Source organism: Sciurus vulgaris (genome assembly GCF_902686455.1).
Source record: "Sciurus vulgaris genome assembly, chromosome: 15".
Classification (NCBI taxonomy): Eukaryota; Metazoa; Chordata; class Mammalia; order Rodentia; family Sciuridae; genus Sciurus; species Sciurus vulgaris.
Genome location: NC_136476.1, coordinates 55514036 through 55533237, shown reverse-complemented (window position 1 = coordinate 55533237; position 19202 = coordinate 55514036). Strand labels below are relative to the sequence as shown.

General features: G+C 46.8%; 1 long non-coding RNA gene across 1 annotated transcript; it reads left to right on the top strand.

Annotated features, from left to right (window-relative positions):
* Nucleotides 1-7986: 7986 nt before the first annotated feature.
* Nucleotides 7987-17472, top strand: LOC306645333. Its single transcript, XR_013759606.1, has 3 exons — nucleotides 7987-9082; nucleotides 13817-13917; nucleotides 17279-17472. It is a non-coding gene; the product is annotated as an uncharacterized lncRNA (long non-coding RNA).
* The last annotated feature ends 1730 nt before the right edge of the window (nucleotides 17473-19202 follow it).

The following is a 19202-nucleotide window of genomic DNA, read 5'->3' as shown; positions in this document are numbered from 1 at the left end:
ACCCCGCCTCCGCGCCCCTGCTCGGCGGCCAATGACGCTCCGCCGCCCAAGAAGCCCCTCCTGCGCCCCGGGCGCCGTCGGTGCTTGCCTAGGGCAGGGGCCGCTCCGCCCAGGGGCTGGGGTTTCAGCCTTTGCTACTTCCCGGCTCCCAGCCTGTCCCAGCCTCGCTGCCTGGGGCAGCTGGCAGAACTCCAGCGCTCCCCAGCCCCCTTCTCCACGGGATAGGCGGCCACACTGTCAAGTCCCAGCTCCCCAGGCGCTTTTTTGGTGGGGAAGATAGAGACCTGGAGAGACGGGCTTCCCCAGGGCACACAGCAAGACTCCTTTCTGCACTGTGCCTTTGACCAGATTCCCATCCTGGAGCTTCTCCTTAACATTCTTCTGCCGCGGCTCTCCCCTGGTTTCTTCCCCGGGTTTACCGATTTCTGACTGCGACTTCCATTTTCTCTGCCCCTTTCCCCAGTTCCTTTAAGATTTTATGTTTGTGCTTTTTTTTTTTTTTTTTTTTTTTTTTGTGCTGAGGATTGAACCCAGGGCCTTGTGCATGCAACGCAAGCACTCTACCAACTGAGCTATCTCCCCAGCTCCTATTTGTGCATTTTTAAAATGTCGATTTTCTTTGCCCCAAGGCCTACACACACACGCATACACCACACATTTGTAGAAAGCTTGGAAAACAGAAAAAGGTGAAAGAAGAAAGAAAACACCCGTAATCCTTTCACCCAAAGGTAGTCATTATTAAGGTTGGGTTCATCTTGCCAATCTTTCTCCACCTGCATCTTTAAAAACAATTATTTTAATAAAAATGAAATCATACAGTGAATTCTAATGCTTAAAAAAAAACAGCACTCTATTATGAACTTTTGTCCTATGATTAGTTATAGATGACATCGTCCTCTGCTAGGTGACATATAGTTCCACTGTAGGGGTGAAGCTTCCGAAGTTCCCTGGTCTCCATCGTAGCGCTGTAAAGGATGCTAAAATGGGCAATCTGTGTGCGTCTCTCACTCCACACCCATCACGCCCACCTTCTGGTTGGAGAGGTCAGAAAGCTACCCGCTGTGTTTCTCAGCCTCCTCAGCTGGAGTTCTGGAGTGGACTAGGTGCTGCCAATCTGTACTGCTGGGTGGGGGGCAGGAGTGTGAACGGCGGGGTACTGTCCTGCCCTTTGGGGCGTCACTCACAGAATATTAGAAATGTAAGGATTTTCCGCAGCAGCCTTCCTGTCTTTTCCCCGCATCCTGGCTCTGGAGGGGAAGTTGTGGGTACAGTTCCTTGACTCCCACTACCTAGATTGAACCATGGCTGCAGGAACGTATCTTGCTCAAATAACTCCAGGGGACCTCAGATAGTAATGAGGCTAGCAGGTCTTGTCCAGGGTGCTCTGGGGGTCAGTCCTGGTCTTCCTCTGACTCTTCTGTCAATTCTGTGAATGCTCAGTCCCCTGTTTTAAACCCCCGCGGCTCCACACACAGCATTTAGAGTGTTCTGGACATTTTCCTGTTGAACCTAACTCACATAGTTCTTTGATTAAGCTACATCACTGTGGAATCTTTGTTTGCCTTATCCTCAGGGTGTTCACAGCACTGGCTGCAGAATTTAACCCTTCGTTAAGGCACTAGTTTTTGTGTCTTGTCACCTTGATATCCACGCTTTTCAGGGGGATTTCTCGGCAATCATGTCACCCTCTTGCAAAACCCTTTCTGCCTCCCCCACAGCACGTGGACAGTCAACACCCTTCGGGCACTTGGCATGGTACTCCTGGGTCGATTGACTTAATGATTAGTTGGTCAATCATTGACAGGCTTATTGATGCACAGTGGTGAGTTCATGACAAGTCAAGCATCAATCCTGCGGTGGTCAGACTGCATCGGAAAGCAGCGGGCCTGAGAGGCCAGCGCAGGCAGGAAGTGGCCTCCATGGGGGAAGGCTGGAGGCTGTGTCTCTGAGGATCAGCAGAAGTACCTGCGGTGTTGGCCCTTTAGAACTTGAGGACAAGGTGTGCCCTCCAAATCTCTGAAGGACAAAAACAGACAAGATTTGTGGGATCCTAGGAAGCAAAGTCAGGCCTGTGAGGTGGGTATTAGAGTAAAGCAGAGAGAAACTTTTCTGGCTGAGCAGAGCTGGCTAAGGACAGGGAGTGCTGCTTGAAAGGAAGGGAGCCCCTCATCACTGGAGGAGAACAAAGAGGAGTAGACAATGATTTGGCAGAAGCCTGTAGAGGGGAGTGTCAGATAAGGACTCCGTAAGTGGCTCCCAAACTTAGCTTAAGAAAGAATAACAATCACCTGGGCCTTACCCTCAGAGACCATTAAGTATGGATTGGAGCCTGGGAATTTAAAAAATTTCCCTACTTACATCTGATGTGCGACCACATTTGGAAAATGCTGGCTTATGTGGTCTTTGGGGATCCTAGGACTCCCTCATGATGCAGAGGGTTGACATCTTTCAGGAATGTGTTGGATTCAGCTTTTTAATTAGGGAGAAAAACAACAACAACAACCCTGGGCTTCTGTAATGGATATTGGACCTGGAACCACTGTGGGTGTTTGAATAAAAAGCTTGAAGGGGAAAGAGTAAGACAACACAAGGTCACTGTGGCAGGGAACCCCATGCAGGGATGTGTTTACACTAGGCTGATGGGGGAAGGGAAACTATTTCTATTCCTCAGCATTTTAGAACCTTATATGTCTAGGAAGTTGCTGAAGAAAATTCCAGCTCTGAGAATAATGAACAGATCAGATAGATTCCAAACAGAAAGACGTGTGCTGTTTATCCTACACTGAGCATAATCATCCTCTGTGTTTGAACTGAAGATGGAAGACTGAGAGATTTGCAGGGAATTGGGTATCTAAAAATAAAAATGAATTGAAAGGCAGACCAAAGTGTATATTTGTTTTTTCAACCCCTGAGTGAAGCTGATGCTGTGTGAAAAAGACCGAAGTCTGAGTGTTTGCTACAAACTGTTCTCTTTCTGCCTGTTGTCCTCTCTCTTTTCTCCTTCTGTGCCCCATTTTATAGCTAAGAAAACTAAGACCCAGGAAGAGACAGGGATTTGTCCAAGGTCACGGGGAAATAGAATCAGTTCAGACTGGGAGCCAGTTTCTTTTTTCTTTTTCCGGTGCTGGGGATCGAACCCAGGGCCTCATGCTTGCAAGGCAAGCACTCTAACGACTGAGCTATCTCCCCAGCCCAGGGAGCCAGTTTCTTGCACAAAGACACAAATAAGAGGAATGCAGGGCACACTGTGGCAGGTAAGTGGGCATCTGTAGAGCTGGGTTTCTACAGATGAGGGCATCCGGTTCTGGACTATAGGCAGCAGGGAACACTGGCGGAGGCACCCCCATAAATCCCAGCATGTCCGGATTTCCTGAAAATGGCTTCCTGCCCTTGACTTCCCAGCCTTCCAGCCCTCTGTAAAGCTAATTCCCTGTATCCAATCTCTTCCTGCTCAGAACACCTGGAGCAGCTTCTGCTTTCCCGATCACAACCCAAACTGAAAGCACCAGTGAGACTGTGAGGACCAGCTGGGATAATGGGAGGAGGGCAGCGGCGGCAGCATGTCACCTACTACACAGCTTCTGTATGGCACTGCTGGAGATTGCCCTAGCGGACAGATGCCAGCCATGACAGCTCTGCCCGATGGTGGCTCCCCTCCTCACGTTAAGGTCCAGGAGAAAAACTACTCACACGTGAACTGAGCAGCAGAGGAGGAGAGTGCTGCTTGTGGCCTGGGTCATCCCATCCTGGAGGAGGGACAGGATGGAGTTTGAGGGGACTTGGATAGGGATGAGATTATAAAGGGAATAACACGGGTGGTAAAAGGAAGGGAAATGCCAACCCCATCCCGGGGACCTGGGAGGGCCACTTCTCCTACCAACATGGTGACAAGCAGCACAAGATAAGTCAGGGCTGCCTCTACTGCCCTGGTGAGGAAACCCCAGGTCAGAGGCTGCAGCTGGCACCCAAGCATCTGGCCAGCACACGTGCTCGGTTTGCCCCAGCAGGGTTGTGGGGTTTTTGTTGTTACTGTTTTATACATTCCCAGATTTCCCTGAAGATTTGGAAGACCTTGCCTACGAGGTCTACACTCCCATATGAACCGGTCAGTTGGGGTGCGGGTAAAGGCTGCCCCTGTAGATAAGGCCTTCACTCTCCAGTTCACCACAGGCCTCTCCTCTCCCCTTTGCTTTGAATCACATTCAAGGTTGTGGTAGGTGGAATAATGGTCTCCCAAAGATGATTATATCCCAATACCTGGTACCTATGAATACATTACCTTACATGGAAAAGGGGACCTTGCAACTGGTGATCTTGAGGTGGGAGGTTATTCTGGAGTATATGAATGGCCCAACGTAGTCCCAAGGGTGCTGGTCAAAAGGAATCAGGAAGCAGGGGGAGACGTGGTGTTGGAGGAGGAGGTTGCAGTGATGTATCCACAAGTCAAAGAATGTGAACAGCTGAAGAGGCAAGGGGACCTATTCTCCTGTGTCTATAGGAGGAGCACAGCTCTCCAAACCCCGGATTTCAGCCAAGTGAGATGTATTTCAAACTTCTGAACTCCAGAACTGTAAAGTAATTAAGTTATATTGGTTTATTTTTTATTGTTTTGGTATCGCGGCTTGAACTCAGGGGCACTTAATCAGTGAGCCACATCCCTAACCCTTTTTATATTTTATTTAGGGACAGGTTCTTGCTAAGTTGCTTAGGACTTCGCTAAATTGCTGAGGCTGGCTTTGAACTCAGAATCTTCCTGCCTCAGCCTCCCAAGTTGCTGGGATTACAGGGGTGCACCACCATGCTTAGCAATTTATATTGTTTTAAGCCACTGAGTTTGAACATTTGTTCCATTTAGTAATGGGAAACTAAGACACGAATTCATTCACTCATAGCCCCTGCCAGCATTTGGGCTTGCAGCTCCTGGCCTACACAAGGCAGGATGGTGGTCAGCAGCATACTGTTGTGTAGACACACCATACCTACAGTGGACAGCTTTGGTTTTGTTTGCCCAACATCACTCTTTTTTTTTTTCTGAGAGTAGTTCTTCCCTGCTCCCACCTCTACCCCAAGCATACTTTTAAGGGGGTCGCTTCCCAGGATGGTATTCTGCATGTTCTGGGGAACTTGTTAAAGCGTGCTAGATGTACGAGCCTTCCGTTCTGCATTCCCAGCCCATTCCCTAATGATGCCGATGCTACTGGTGCCCAGACCATGCTTTGAGCAATGGGCGTAGAAGGTGAGATCTAAAGGACAAGTAGGGATCAAAAAGGCAGGTAGGACAGGCACAGGCACAGGCACAGTCCTCGAGGCAGGAGGGATGCAGTGCAAGCAAGGAACTGGAAGAAGACAAGCGTGCAGAAGCCAGAAGAATGAAGGGGTCAGTGGTGATGAAGAGGCAGTGGCTGCACCATGCAGAGACCAGGCGAGAGCTCTGACTTGCGGGGCAGGTACCCTGCATAAATCCAACGGGGTTTCACCCTGGAGGAACTCAGAGGACAGTGGCAAAGCCGATCCAAACCAAATGACTGCAATAAAGCCAGATACCTTCTAATAGTAGAGATTAGCAAGCACCAATATCGGAAGCAGAGGAGGAAACACTGAGTCCCTCCCTGAACTCTTTGGGAGAGGATGACCTTCAGCCCTGTATCCATCAGAATCAATTCAGACAGGTGTGCTCAAACAGTGATTCTCAGCTGCACTGCACATTAGCATCTCCTGGAAAAGCTTTTAGAAACACGGGTGTGGTGGTGCACGCCTGAAATCCCAGCAACTCAGGAGGTTGAGACAGGAGGATCACAAGTTTGAGGCCAGCCTCAGCATCTTAGTGAGACCCTGTCTCAAATTTTAAAATAACTTAAAGAAGGGCTGGGGATGTAACTCAGTGTCAGAGTGCCCCTGGGTTCAGTCCCTAGTATCAAAAAGAAAAAAGAATTGTTTTGGCTCATGGTTGCAGAGGTTCAGTCCATGGTCAGCTGACACTATAGCTCTAGGCAAGGAGGTGAGGCAGAATATCACGGCAGAAGGGCTTGGTGGAAAACAGTTGCTCACTTCATGACAGCCAGGAGGCAGAGAGAGAGAGAGAGAGAGCTCAACTTCCAGTGACAAAATATAAACCCCAAAGGCAGCACAGTCCCAGCAACCTACTTCCTCCAGCTTTCCACACCCACCTACAGTTACCACCCAGTATAGCAGGCCTTTCAAGTTACTGATCTAGCAAATGGATTCATCCACTGATTAGGTTATGGCTCTCAGAATCTAATCATCCCAACTCTGAACATTACTGTATTATTATCTCACATGTGAGTTTCAGGTGACACCTCATATCCAAACCTTAACATCCTGCTCCAGGCGGAGAGGGATCCCAGCTGTTGAACCTGGTTTTATGATTTGGATGTTTTATTTTGAAGCTCCTCCATGGTCTTCAATGTGAAGCCAGGTTTGAGAATTATTGATTGCGGGGGCGCCTAGCACATAAAACTCATGCCAGGGAAGTGTGCCTGGCGCATAAAGACCCATGCCAGAGGTTGGTAATCTTCCTCTGGAGGATGATAGCAAGGACTCGTCATAAGTTGGGTGCTGCCAAGGCCTTCCCTGGAAGACGATAGCAAGGACTCGTCGTAAATTGAGTAAAGCTGGAGCCCCTTCCTCAGAGTGTTAATCTCTCTTCCTTTTTTGTTTTTCACCAGAACTCACAATATTACGCGGATTAATCATGTTTAATAAAGTTCTTCGGTTGAAGGATGATGGGAACACAAACAGTTCATATGAGTTAACTCAATTCCAGTAAAATAAAGTTCATTTGTTTACACAAAGCACTAATATTCCTATAGGGAATGGTGGACATTCTGAAGCAATATGTCTTGTGATGTTTTTGTTAACTTTTACAAGACTCCCAGACATCTAGTTGCATATAAGTGATTCTCTTAGCTTCAGTGATCAACATATTTATTACATCTGGTTTCTTCTGCAAAGTAATGAGCCTCCCACAGAAATACATTATATTTAGTTCAAAAGAAAAGTTTTAGTTCTTTTAAATGAAGATTTTTTACTCTGAAGACAATAACTTGGTTCTTAATAGTATAATATGATTTAACATAGCATAGACATGTAATTATAGTCATGAAAAATTAATAACAAATTACTAGAAGTTATAATTAATCTTAGCAGTAAGAAATCAAATAGAAGTTAAACTTCAAGGAAAAACAGGTGGTATACAACAACTTGCCTTTGTAAGTTTCGAGTCAAGGATACTTCATTGTGGGAAAATGTCAAGTAAGATAAGATATTACCAGATGGCGCCTGTTGGCTAAATGCCCAAATCCTTCTTCTGTTATCTATGCCCTTGAAACTCCCTCCTTTATTCTTAGTAAGTTTGTAAAGGGTATAAAAATTGCTGGTAAATTCAATAAACTTGTCAGCAACCTAACACTGACCTGAGTCTGTGTGGTTGCTGTCCATCGCCGACGCTGCGCCGCCTAATCTTTTGGGGGCTTTTACATTTCAGGCCATCAAGGACCCCTGGACTCTGCTGCTAGGGCTGGTCCCCGGCAATTGATGTAAGAGAAAATTCCAAATAACATTGACTTAAATAAGAAAACAATTTATTTTTCTCTCACTCAGGAGTTCAGGAATGAGCTGCCTAGCTGGCTGCGGGGGCAGAGTGGGTGGGGATGACTCTGCCCCACCTTTATGCCAAGAGCACAGCACCTACTGAAGAACTTTGAGGAAGGAGGGAAGGTTGATATGATCCAGTTTGCCATTTGAAGAGGTCACTCTGTCACAGTGTATGTCTCTTCTAGCTTCCTAAGAGGCAATAGGATTCTAAGTTCTGGCACCAAGAACAGCAGGTGTTGTTAATTACTGAAGCTGGCAGCTGATATGCACAAAGGGGTTCATTACACGCTCTCCCTGTTTGTGTGTATATTTTCACTTGTTCATAACAAGAAGTTTAGAAAAGATGATGTTACCAAATGAGTAGATTGTGTCCTCCTGGTTCAGAGGCTCTGTGGCTCTGCCCCCTTAGTCACCATCATGACTAGGCCCAAGGGGTCCTTGTCTTTATGTAAACCCAAAGTTAATTTTTAAACAGCAGTGACCAAATGATGAGGGTGGTACAAAGGGCAGGAAGCTAGATGTCAGAGCTGGATCCTGGTCCCCACTCCAGCCTCTCTGTGTGACCTTGGGCAAATTCCTCCCTCCCGGCTGGGTCTTTGCATTGTAAGAAGAGGGGAATATGAAGTGGACCAAAGAGCTGCAAGAGGACCAGGCCCCAGAAAGTCCTAGTACAGCTGGTAAATAATGTTCTTTGTTAGCAGAGCCCTTGAGCCACACATTTTGGACCCAGGATGCATGTTGTTTGTGAAACCCAGTTAACTGACTTTCCCAGCCTGTTATCACGGCTGGTTAGGAGCCATTAGGAAGTGCTGAGTACAAAGTGCTGGCCAGGACCCAGTGTATCTTCACACATTTGCTGATTGAGCGAGCTTGAAACGCTGCCCACCGCTAATGACATGCAGTGCAGACTTGCCAAGGAACACGCAGGGCCTCTGGGATCCAGCAGGGCTGATGTCGAGGTGACCAGAGGAGGGAAATGATAGTGAGTAGCATCTGAGGCCGCCCTTGCCTTCCCCTCCGTCTCGAGCCAGGTCCTCTGGTTCCAAGGCTGTTTCCTCCTGCGGTCCCTCAGCAGGCAGCAGCCTCCACATGAGCAAGCATCTGCCCTCCGCAGTTCCTGCCTTCGCTCAGCTCCCGTTGACTGACAGCACCACGAGGCCAGGCCCCGCGCCAGGCCCTGAGAGCCCGACGTGAAGCAGACACCATCCCAGCCTCAGGTGGCTCACAGACTGGGGATGCAGACAGACGTGGAAATGGGCAAGTCTTTCTCCTACGGTGCAAGAAAACCCAGTGGTGCCAAAAGAGCAGGGGAGCAGGAAATGGGACCAAAGAGTCAAAGGAACCAAAAAATCTCAGTCTGTGTAGGTCCCTGGAGAAGGCGAGGCTGGAACGGAATTCATCCAGAAAGCTGAATGACGGGGAGAAATGATGTTTCTAGAAAACAGAGCCACAGGTGCAGATGGCAGAGGTGAGAGGCAGCTTGGTGGCTTGGAGAGCAAGGAACAGCTCTTCCAAGTGGGGCCTGGGGCATGATCACAGGGTGGGGACTAGCAAGAGAGCCCGGACTGCAGCAATAGGTGGCAGGCAGATCACAAAAGGCCTGGTATGTCATGCTAACGAGTTTGCGTGTTTCCCTGAGGAGACACAGGCAGGAGGTGACTTGGCTAGATGAGAATCACTTGGTTTCATTGGATCCCATGGCTGAGAGTGAAGATGAGTTCATCTCCTAAGACCCCAATAGCAATGGTGTACTTCAAAAGGTGGTTGATAAAGACACCCAGAGGTTAGCAGCTGAGGGAGCGAGCTCTATGATTCTCAAGGATATGCACACTGTGCAGTTCACCCTTTGGTCCTCCCTAGCAGTGGGATGCTTCAAATGACAGCTACCACATCCACCTTCTAGACAGTAGGATGTCAGGAGGGATGGAGAAAAGGGCCGAGTGTGCCTGACCACTGCTTCAAAGGTAGAGTCCCCAAATTCGCTTGTATCCCATTGGCCAGAGTTCAGTCCTATGGTACAAGGAGCTGCAGGGAAGTCTTGGAAATGTAATCTTTATTCTGTGTGGCCAAAATACTGGGGCTTCCATTTCTATGACTCAGTGGAAAAGACACACTGGGATAACTAGGCGGCTTTGCCACTGACCCTTCTGACTCTGCTTGAGGACAAGCATTATCGGCTTCAACTGACAGATAAGGACACTAATTGGCTCATCCATGGTGCCACTGGCATTATGAAACTTGGCATCAAATGCCAGGCTTTCGAATACCAGGCAAACTAGTGGAGAAAACTGACCTGTTGCCATGTCTCTTCCCCAAATCTGGTTCCCAAGATCCCTGCTTCAGTGGGGCCCAACTATAGAGGATTCCCACTGAGGTAGGATTAAAGGAATAGAAACAAGTAAAAGGAGACATAAAGGAAGGAAAGAGATTTCAATTCAGAAGTTTAGCATACTTTTTTCAGGCTTGTTGTTCCCCAATCAGTCTCTCTTCCAAGCCTGTTACTCCCAAATTCCTGGGAAATCTGTAATTATACCTGTGCACTGTAAATTAACCCCCCAACAAATGGATTAAGCAAGGAGAGAAATGATATCTTAAAAATCCTATAGTTTAGGTGACTTTTCAGTACTATTTATTGACTAGATAATGATGTTCACATTAGTCTGGTGATCTGGAGACTGACCAGACCACCAGAAATCATCTTAAGATCACCAAATTGATGTCATTTCTACATACCTTCCCATACCCAACCCTTAACAAGTTTTCTTTAAAAGAAGATCTGAGGCTGGGCTCAGTGGCTTATGCCTATAACATCAGTGACTTGGGAGGCTAAGGCAGGAGGATTGCTAGTTCAAGGCCAGCCTCAGCAACTTAGTAAGGCTTTAACTTAACAAGACAAAATTAAAAAAAAAATAAAATAAAAAGGACCAGGGATATGGCTCAGTGCTGAAGCAACCCTGCATTCAATCCCCAGTAACAACAAGGAGGAGGAAGAGGAGGAGGAGGAGGCGGAGGAAGAGGAGGAGGAGATGGGAACTGCCAAAATGTATCTTTCACTCTTCCTCTCCTTCTCCTCCTGTTTGACCCCAAGGGCACTACCCCTGAGCCACATCCCCAGTCCTTTTTTATTTCAGACGGGTCTTGCTAAGTTGCTTAGGGCCTAAGTTGCTGAGGTTGGTTTGAACTCTTGATCCTCCTGCCTCGGCCTCCAGAGTAGCTGTGATTACAGGCATGTGCCACCACACCTGACTTCCCAAAGGCATCTCTCTTGAGACCACCCTCCCCCCACCCATTCTCTCTTATGTGAATGTACTTTCCTAAATAAACCTCTGTGTATGCCATTGACTGGCATGCACTGAAATTCTGTTCTGTCAGGTATGCAAGAACCCTGCTGATCCTGAGTCCGGTTCCCCTTCTCTCCCAGAACTCCTCAGACCTTTCTTTGGAGACACATGTTATCCTGTGACACCATGATGACCCATCTCACCTCTGGCCATATAGAATCAGGGACAGATCAAGAGAGCCCTTTGAGCTTCTGGTTCAACCCTGCCATTTACAGGTGGGAAAACTGAGGTCTAGAGAGGACTGAGGGGAAAGGACTTCCTACAGGGAGGCGGAGGGGAGCCTGTACTAGAACCCATGAAGAAAGCCCACTTTCATCACTGTCTTCTTTATTGCTCTCCTCGTGTTGTATGTGGCAATGACCTGGGTTCTGCTGGGACAGGGTAGAAGCGGCTTCTGGGAAGGAAGAGGGAGAGGGCCGTGTGCAGTCAAAGCCACAGCATCTGCAGTCTGGGAGGTGCAGTTACTGCCTGCTGCGAACAGATTGATGCCTTTAATAGACACGTTTATTTAACAGCCTTCCTGACTCAACACCCAGAGGTAAAGAAAAGATCATTCAATCTTGTTTTCCAGTAAAAGGGAAAGAAAAGAAGAGGGGTGATAGGGAGCAGAGAATCCTGCACCCGTGTATGTTGGTATCTCAGGTTCTGCACATCAAAACCCATTGCTGATGACAGGAGGGAGAAAAGGAGGGAGTGGGCTCAATCAGGCTGTTCATTCACTGATGCGTGCAAAGCTGCGTGACCACCATCTTCTTACAATCTTTATTACCATCCTCCACTTCACAGGGCACGGGGTGCAGAAGAAAGTGTCCCTCCCACAAGTGTACTAGCTTCAGGCCCCTCAAAACCTGGGTCCGGCCCTGTCTATTCCCCTGATTCCTGTTCTCTGGGCTCAAAGCCCTATGGGTTCCCTTCCCGGAGCTCTCCCAAGCAAGGCAGCCGCTTTTCCCTCTAGCAGAGGAGCATAGGTTCCTCTGAGCATAGGAGAGGAAGGCAATTATTTAAAATAACTCAAGGGCACCCCTTCAGGAAGCCATGGAGTTTGTAGTAAACCAAGTTCGTGCTTTTAGTTGTGAGAAACTGAAGGAGGACTTTCAGAGGTTCGCCTGCCCGGGAGAGCAGAATATGCATGGGTCTTTTCTTGCCACCTTAAGGTCAGTTGAGAGCAAGATACCTGCCAGGTGACACTGGCTCATGGCCTGCTCTGGGCTTTGAGTCCGGCTCTGGAACATAAAGCACAAGGCATGCAGACTCCTGTCTGGACCCTCCTTTGTGTTCCCGACGGCTTTAAAATGCTTGATGTCAGTGTGCCTGAAAATGTCGCCATAATGTGTGTTTATTGAGGGCTTACCATGTGTCAAGAGTTTTGTAAGGATTATCTCCTTTAAGGCTTATCGCACTATGGATAGTTGATCTCCCAAGGGATTAAGGAAACAGATTCAGAGAGGTGCATGCAGGTGATGCTTGCCCAACTAACTGCACTTTAGAATCACCTGAGGGCTTCGACAAACCGCTGATCCCCAAGTCACATCCAGATTGTCCTGAATGGAGTCCCTGGGGTTGGGACCTGGCTGTGGGTGTGATGTGAAGTGTCCCAGTGACTCTAATGCATAGCCAGAGTTAAGATGGTGGAGCAAAATTTGCTCCACCTCACACAACTAACGAGTGGTGGTTTCAGCCCCAGGAGGTCTAATTACTGGATCTCAGTTGAACATACTCCAGTGTGATTCATGTGCTCCCAAGAGAACTGAAACTCTACTGTTAAATACTTTCTCCCCTTAATAACATGGGCCAGCCAGGTGAGATGGTGCAGGCCGGTAATCCCAGCATCTGAGGTGGCTGAGGCAAGAGGATTGCAAGTTCAAGGCCAGCCTCAGCCACTTGGCCAGATCCTGTCTCAAAATTAAAAAAAAAAAAAAAAAAAAAAAAAAAATTTAAATAAAATAAAAAGAACAGGGAAATAACTTACAGGTTCAATCCTCAGTACCCAAAACAAACAAGCAAAAGGCTTATGAAGGGCTGGGGTTGTGACTCAGCAGTAGAGTAGAGTAGTTGCCTAGCGTGTGTGAGGCGCTGGGTTCCATCCTCAGCACCACATTAAAAAATAAATAAATAAAATAAAGATATGTATCCATCTACAACTAAAAACTGTTTTTAAAAAAAGCTGGAAAGCTCTAGCAGGTCCAGCTCTGGAACCAGAGGAGATGTTTATCTCCTGCTCTAAACTTTGCTGATTGCACCAAATAGATGCAACAGTGTATTTGTTTGCAATCGCCACTGTAGCAAATCATCACAGCTTGTCCTAAAACAACACACATCTATTCTTTTACAGTCTGGAAGTCAGCAGTCTGGAATCCTTTCCATGGGGCCAAAATCACTGCCTGGGCAGGACTGTGCTCCTTCCTAAGGCTTGACGGAGAATCTATTTCCTTGCCTTTTTCAGCTTCTCGAGCTGCTTTTCTTTCATCTCTTGCATCTGGCTCCCTCCTCCATCTTCAAAGCCAACAGCCCAGCGTCTGGACTGTCACATTGCTTTCTTTATCTGTGTCAACTCCCCCTCTGCCTCTTTTCGTAAGGACACTGTGTCATGTCCACAGCCTAGTTGTGCCAGGGCAGTGGGGTGGGATGCAGGCAGGTCAAAGAAAGTGCCTGGAGACAGCGCGGGAGACAGATGATTTATTGGGGATGCTCCAAGAAGAGTTCAGTGGCCACAGGCTGACAGACAGCACCTCTTTCCTTGTGGTGTTTTGACGAGCTGTACCTCCTGTCCCTCGTGATGATACACAAGATCCAGAGGTGGCAAGTCCTATCTGAGACTAGGTGATGAATACTGAGGCTTACTTCTCTCTGATCTCTCTCAGCAAAGCAGATTGCTACGTGAGCTTTGGAGGGAACTCGTGGCAAGAAACTGAGGCCTCCTTCCAGGCTGCCGACATTTTAAGAAGCCGTTCCTCCGGTGCAGGTGAGACTTCAGGTGGCTACAGTATTGACCAACGGCTTGCTCACAACCCCCAGGGAGAGCCAGAACCACCCAGTCAAGCCACTCCTAGATTCCTAACCTCTGACACTGCTATTTAAAGGGGTTAAGTTGGAATGATTTATTATGCCGCAACAGATGGACTAAACATAATTAATATTCTCAGCCTGATTTTTTTCTAGTATTTGTAATTTTTAGTTCTTTCAATGGGGCGTTCTGCAAACCTTAATTATAAAAGTAATTCGTGCTTGTTGTAGAAAAATTAGATTACACTGAAAAAAATTGGAATGAAGAGGAAAATAAAAATTGTGTAATGATAACCACAATTTCCTATTTGGGGGCATTTTCCATACAACTATGCTTTCCATGCAAACACACAAGATCCTCTGGTTGGGGATATTTTTTCAAAAGAAGAACAGGATCTTGAAGTATATTTGAAAGAACATTGAACTTGAAGCCTGATGACTTAATGTCTCAGGCTCATTTCTTCACAGTAGTTCATGATCTTAAGACTTTGAAATCTATTAAAATTTTTTATGAGCCTTGATTTCCTTGTCTGCAAATTATGAACAAAAATAGTCAACTTTTGGGATATGGTAAGGAGTAAAAGATCCATGACTTTAGAAAGTGACCAGCACATTACAGGTTAGAGACCAGCCTAGCCTGTGTTTGCTGATGATGCATTGGAGTGGCGGAGGAGGGAGGGGGGACCATCAGCCTGAGAAGCAGTGCAGGAAAGGCCTGAGATAAGAAGGGCATGGTGGGAAGAGGGGTTTAGGCAGCAGAGGGTGGTTGGAGCTTAGAGAGGATGGGGGGCAGGCCAATCGGGGTCAGTAGTTATGGGCAACATTTGAAGATTTTTTTTTTTTTTTTTTTTTTTTTTTGTACCAGGGGCACTTAACTACTAAGCCACATCCCCAGCCCTTCTTAAATATTTTATTTAGAGACAGGGTCTCACTGAGTTGCTTAGGACCTTGCTAAGTTGCTGAGGCTGACTTTGATCCTCCTGCCTCAGCCTCCTGAGTCACTGGGATTACTAGTGTGTGCCAGTGTGCTCGGTGAAGAGCTTTTCTTGAAGGTGTGATGGTTCCCGCCCTTTATTTGCCTGCCCACTCAGTCCCCATCCAACATCTGTCCCACCACACCACACCCAGGGCACTTGGCCTGCCTGCCTTTAAGGGTCCTCTCTGAGAGGCTCTGACCGCCCTGGACACCCTACATGTCTCTCTTCATCTCCATCAAAGTTCACCCATCTGCTGTCTGCTAAGTTTAGGCCAGATGAGAACAATCTGAGACAAATTAGGAGGTGAACTATCAGATATGCCAATCAGAGAGCTCATATCTGCTAAGGCTTTGTCACTGCAAGGACTTAACTTGACATGACTGAAGTCACCTTTGTCATAACCGTCAATGTGCCCACCAGGTGACCCTGACACACATACCAAACCCTGTGGGGCAAAATCGTTAAGACAGTCAGCTGAGTGGACTGTACTAAAACCTGGACCGTCCTAACTGACGCTGGATTGTTGATGGTTTAGAAAAGCCAGGCATATTCTGTTAGCTGCAGCCCACCTTTGTCTGAACACATAACCCTTCCTCTTGCCTTGGGGTGCAGAGATCAGCTGGTCTTGCCAACATGTAAGACTTGTTCTCTCTTTAAGGCCTGGGAAATCGTACTTCGTGCAATCCTGGATCTGTCAGCCTCTTTCCTGGGTCTTGTGCCACCTTTGGCCTTCAGCTGACGGTTCTCATACAGCCTAAACCTGACTTTCCCAAACAGTTGCCCCGTGACAGTGGATGTACAGCTTCTCCTCTCTAATGTCAGCTGTCCATCTATAAAGCCAGGGGACTGGACTAGACAGTTGGTTCTGCATCGGCCTTTCATAGTTGAGACATTTCGGAGGATCCTGCCACTTAGAAATACTTCCTCTCAGGTGAGAATGAAATACATGCAACTTGAGAATCAAAATAGATTCCAGCAAGGTGCCCAAGGGAATGGGTGATGACAGGGGCCTCTGGGCATAAACAGGAAGAGACTTCTGGGCTGGAAAGCCTCCCAGGCCCCATCCACCTATGACTTGTTGAGGAGTCCCTCAATTTCAAGTCCGCTTGAGAAAGTAACTTCTAACCAGCAGAATTATCCTGGAGGGAAGACCCTGCCTTGGGAGGGAATGAGCTCCCAGGCTTCACAGTGTGCAAACAAAGCTGGAGAAACCATCTGCAGGGATACTATAGAACAGAGGTTGCGAACCAAAATGTGTTCAGAGTCTGGCGGGTGAGCCAAGAGTGACGCAGGCTTGTGTGTCACACGCACAGGGGCCTGCTCTTTACATCTGCAAATAAGGATCTTCTCTACAGGTATTTCACTTGGCATAATGTCCTCCTGGTTCATCCATGTTGTCACAAATGGCAGAATTTCCTTAAGACTGAATAATATTTCAGTGTTTATATTTACCCTCAATTTTTATTTATCCATCATGCAGAAAGAAAAATGCTGCATTATTTCTCTTATATGTGGAAAAAGTTGAACTCACAGGAACAGAGTAGAAGGGAAGTTAACAGGGGATGGGGTGGGAGAAATGGAGAGATATTGGCTAAAGGGTCCAAACTTGAAGTTACAAGATGAATAAGTTCTGCAGACCTAATGCACAGCATGGTGATTATAGTTAACAATAATGGGTTATATATTTGGAATTAGAGCCAGGCGCTGTGGCACAGGCCTGTAATCATAGCAACTCTGGAAGCTGAGATAGAAAGTTCTTAAGTTCAAGGCCAACCAGGACAACTTAGCAAAATTTAAAAAGACAAGACCTGGGGGTATAGCTCAGTGGTAGAGTGTTATGTGGCAAGAACAGGTCCTGGATTCAATCCTTAACATTGCAAAAAAGAAAAGAGAAGGAAAGGAAGGAAGGAAGAAAGGAAGGAAGGAAGGAAGGAAGGAAGGAAGGAAGGAAGGAAGGAAAGGAGGAAGGGAGGGAGGGAGGGAAGGAGGGATTTGCTAAGAGGATAGACCTTAAGTATTTTCACTGGGCAGGGGAGTAACTACTGAGGATGTGAAGTGAGGGATATGTTAATAAGCTTGATTCTTACCATCATTCCACAACATATACATATTTCACAACATCACATTGAATACGATATCTGAATATATACAATTTCTATTTGTCAATAATGCCAAATCAAGCTGGTAAAAAAGAGAATCATCTTTCTCATCATTTCTTGGAGAATATGGTCCTCTTGGTCCATTTTTTCCCTCCATGTTGGGGATGGAAACCAGGGCCTAGAATGTGTGGGGCAAGTGTTCCAGCATTGAGCTACACCCAGCCCTTCCTCCTGTTTTTGATAGATGCGATGGTACAGAGAAATGTGTCTCTACTCCAGAAAAGCAGTGCTACGATTGAGATGATCAACAGAACCAGCCCCAGCCTAGTGACCGGAGAGGAGGAGGGACGAGAACAGTGCTGGCAGACGTCTTGCAGACCTCTCAGAGGGAAGAATGCTTCCTGTGGATAGAGAAGCAGAAAAAATTCTTTTTTTTTTTTTTTTTTTGGGGGGGGGGGGGGTTTCCTAAAATTTTTATTTGTTTCTCTGATAAACTGCTATATAAAATCAAAAACTCATGGAAAAATTGGATTGGTTGGCTTCAAATGAATTAATAAAACAGTGTTAAGATTTTATTCTGGTGTAAGATGTCAGAGGTTAGTCTAGCACAAGTTACCACATAAAACACAAGAGAAGACCAGGAACATAGATAGTTGCCAATGAGGTGACTCTACCAATTTGAAAATATACATATGTAACTGTTAATGATATAAAGCTTTCCAAAAACGACAGCACATACAGAAAAAATTCTTTTTTACATTTTTTTAGCAGTCATACTTTTTAAAAATGTTTCATGTAGTGAGATGAACATAGAGAAAAGTGCATCATTTTAAGTGTACAGCTCAAGGACTTTCCTGGGACGAACACCTCTGTGAGATCGACATTCAGGTTCAGAGACAGAATGGAGAAGCCAGACGTCCTGGTCTAACCCAGGGGCCCTTCCAATCACACCCTCCAGAGGCCAACCATTGCTGCCTTTTATTTTATTTTATTTTATTTATTTATTTATCTTTTGTACCACGAATTGAACCCAGGGTTGCTTAATCACTGGGCCACATCCCCAACCCTTTTTTATATTTTATGTTGAGACAGGGTCTCACTGAGTTACGCAGCACCTCACTAAGTTTCTGAGGCTGGCTTTGAACTTGCGATCCTCCTGCCTCAGTCTCCCACACTGCTGGGATTACAGGCGTGCGCCAGCTCCATTGCTGCCTTTCTGACACCAGGAACTAGATAAGCCTAGTTTTGCCCTTTGCATAAATGGGATTCTACAACCGGGAATCATAGGGTGTTGCTTCTTGAGTCTTTTATTCAGCATCATGTGAGATTCATTCACGTAGTAGCTGTTTTGCCCATTGCTCTAGAGTGTTCCTTTAGCAATTTTCTACCCTTTTCAGAGGGGGATGTATCCATTACACCCCAAAAGCTGTGTATGAGATCATTGTTCCAAATCATTCTGTGTTTAAATATTAACTACAAAATTTTAAACATCTTTTGCAGGTCAAAACACAGTGTTTCCCTGTGACCATCCATTTCCAGTCTCTCTAGTGGACAGAGTTCAGACGGCCGAGCAGCCGATTAGACGAGAACATTCTCCACATCTCCCTTGCTGGAGAGTGCAGTCTGCAGGAGTCTGTCTAATGTTTCTACTCCCACCCCACACCACCCCTGAAAGCTTGTAAAACAGGCCTCACCCCCCTTATTTACCTCCCCAGAACACCAGGAGGATTGACTAATAAATGTCTGCAAATTGCTGGTGAAGAGAAACAGGGCTGTAAATACACAATAATCATGAGCCTAATCAGCATTAGATCCAAGGGCGTGACTCCATTAAGCCAACCCCCTGCCCGGGCCCTAATCCTTACCCTCCAGCTGCTGCTTCACTCTTCTGTAAGCACTTCACTGGCGCCTGCTGTGGGCTGGGCTGTATCTGGAAGAAGCTGCAGACCCAGGGAAGAGCCTTGAAGAGCTCCTAGATCCACTCTCACTCTACAAAGAAGAAGCTGAGACACAAAGACAGAAAGAAATCTGCCTAGCTCACCGTGCCCACCGGACAGAGCTAGGGACCAAAACCAGGAGTTCCAACTTCAGCCCAGGCTCCCTTCTGTGCCCAGAAGGACCTGGAATCTCACAAAGGGACTCCTCAGTCCCTGGTCATTGCTTTAGCA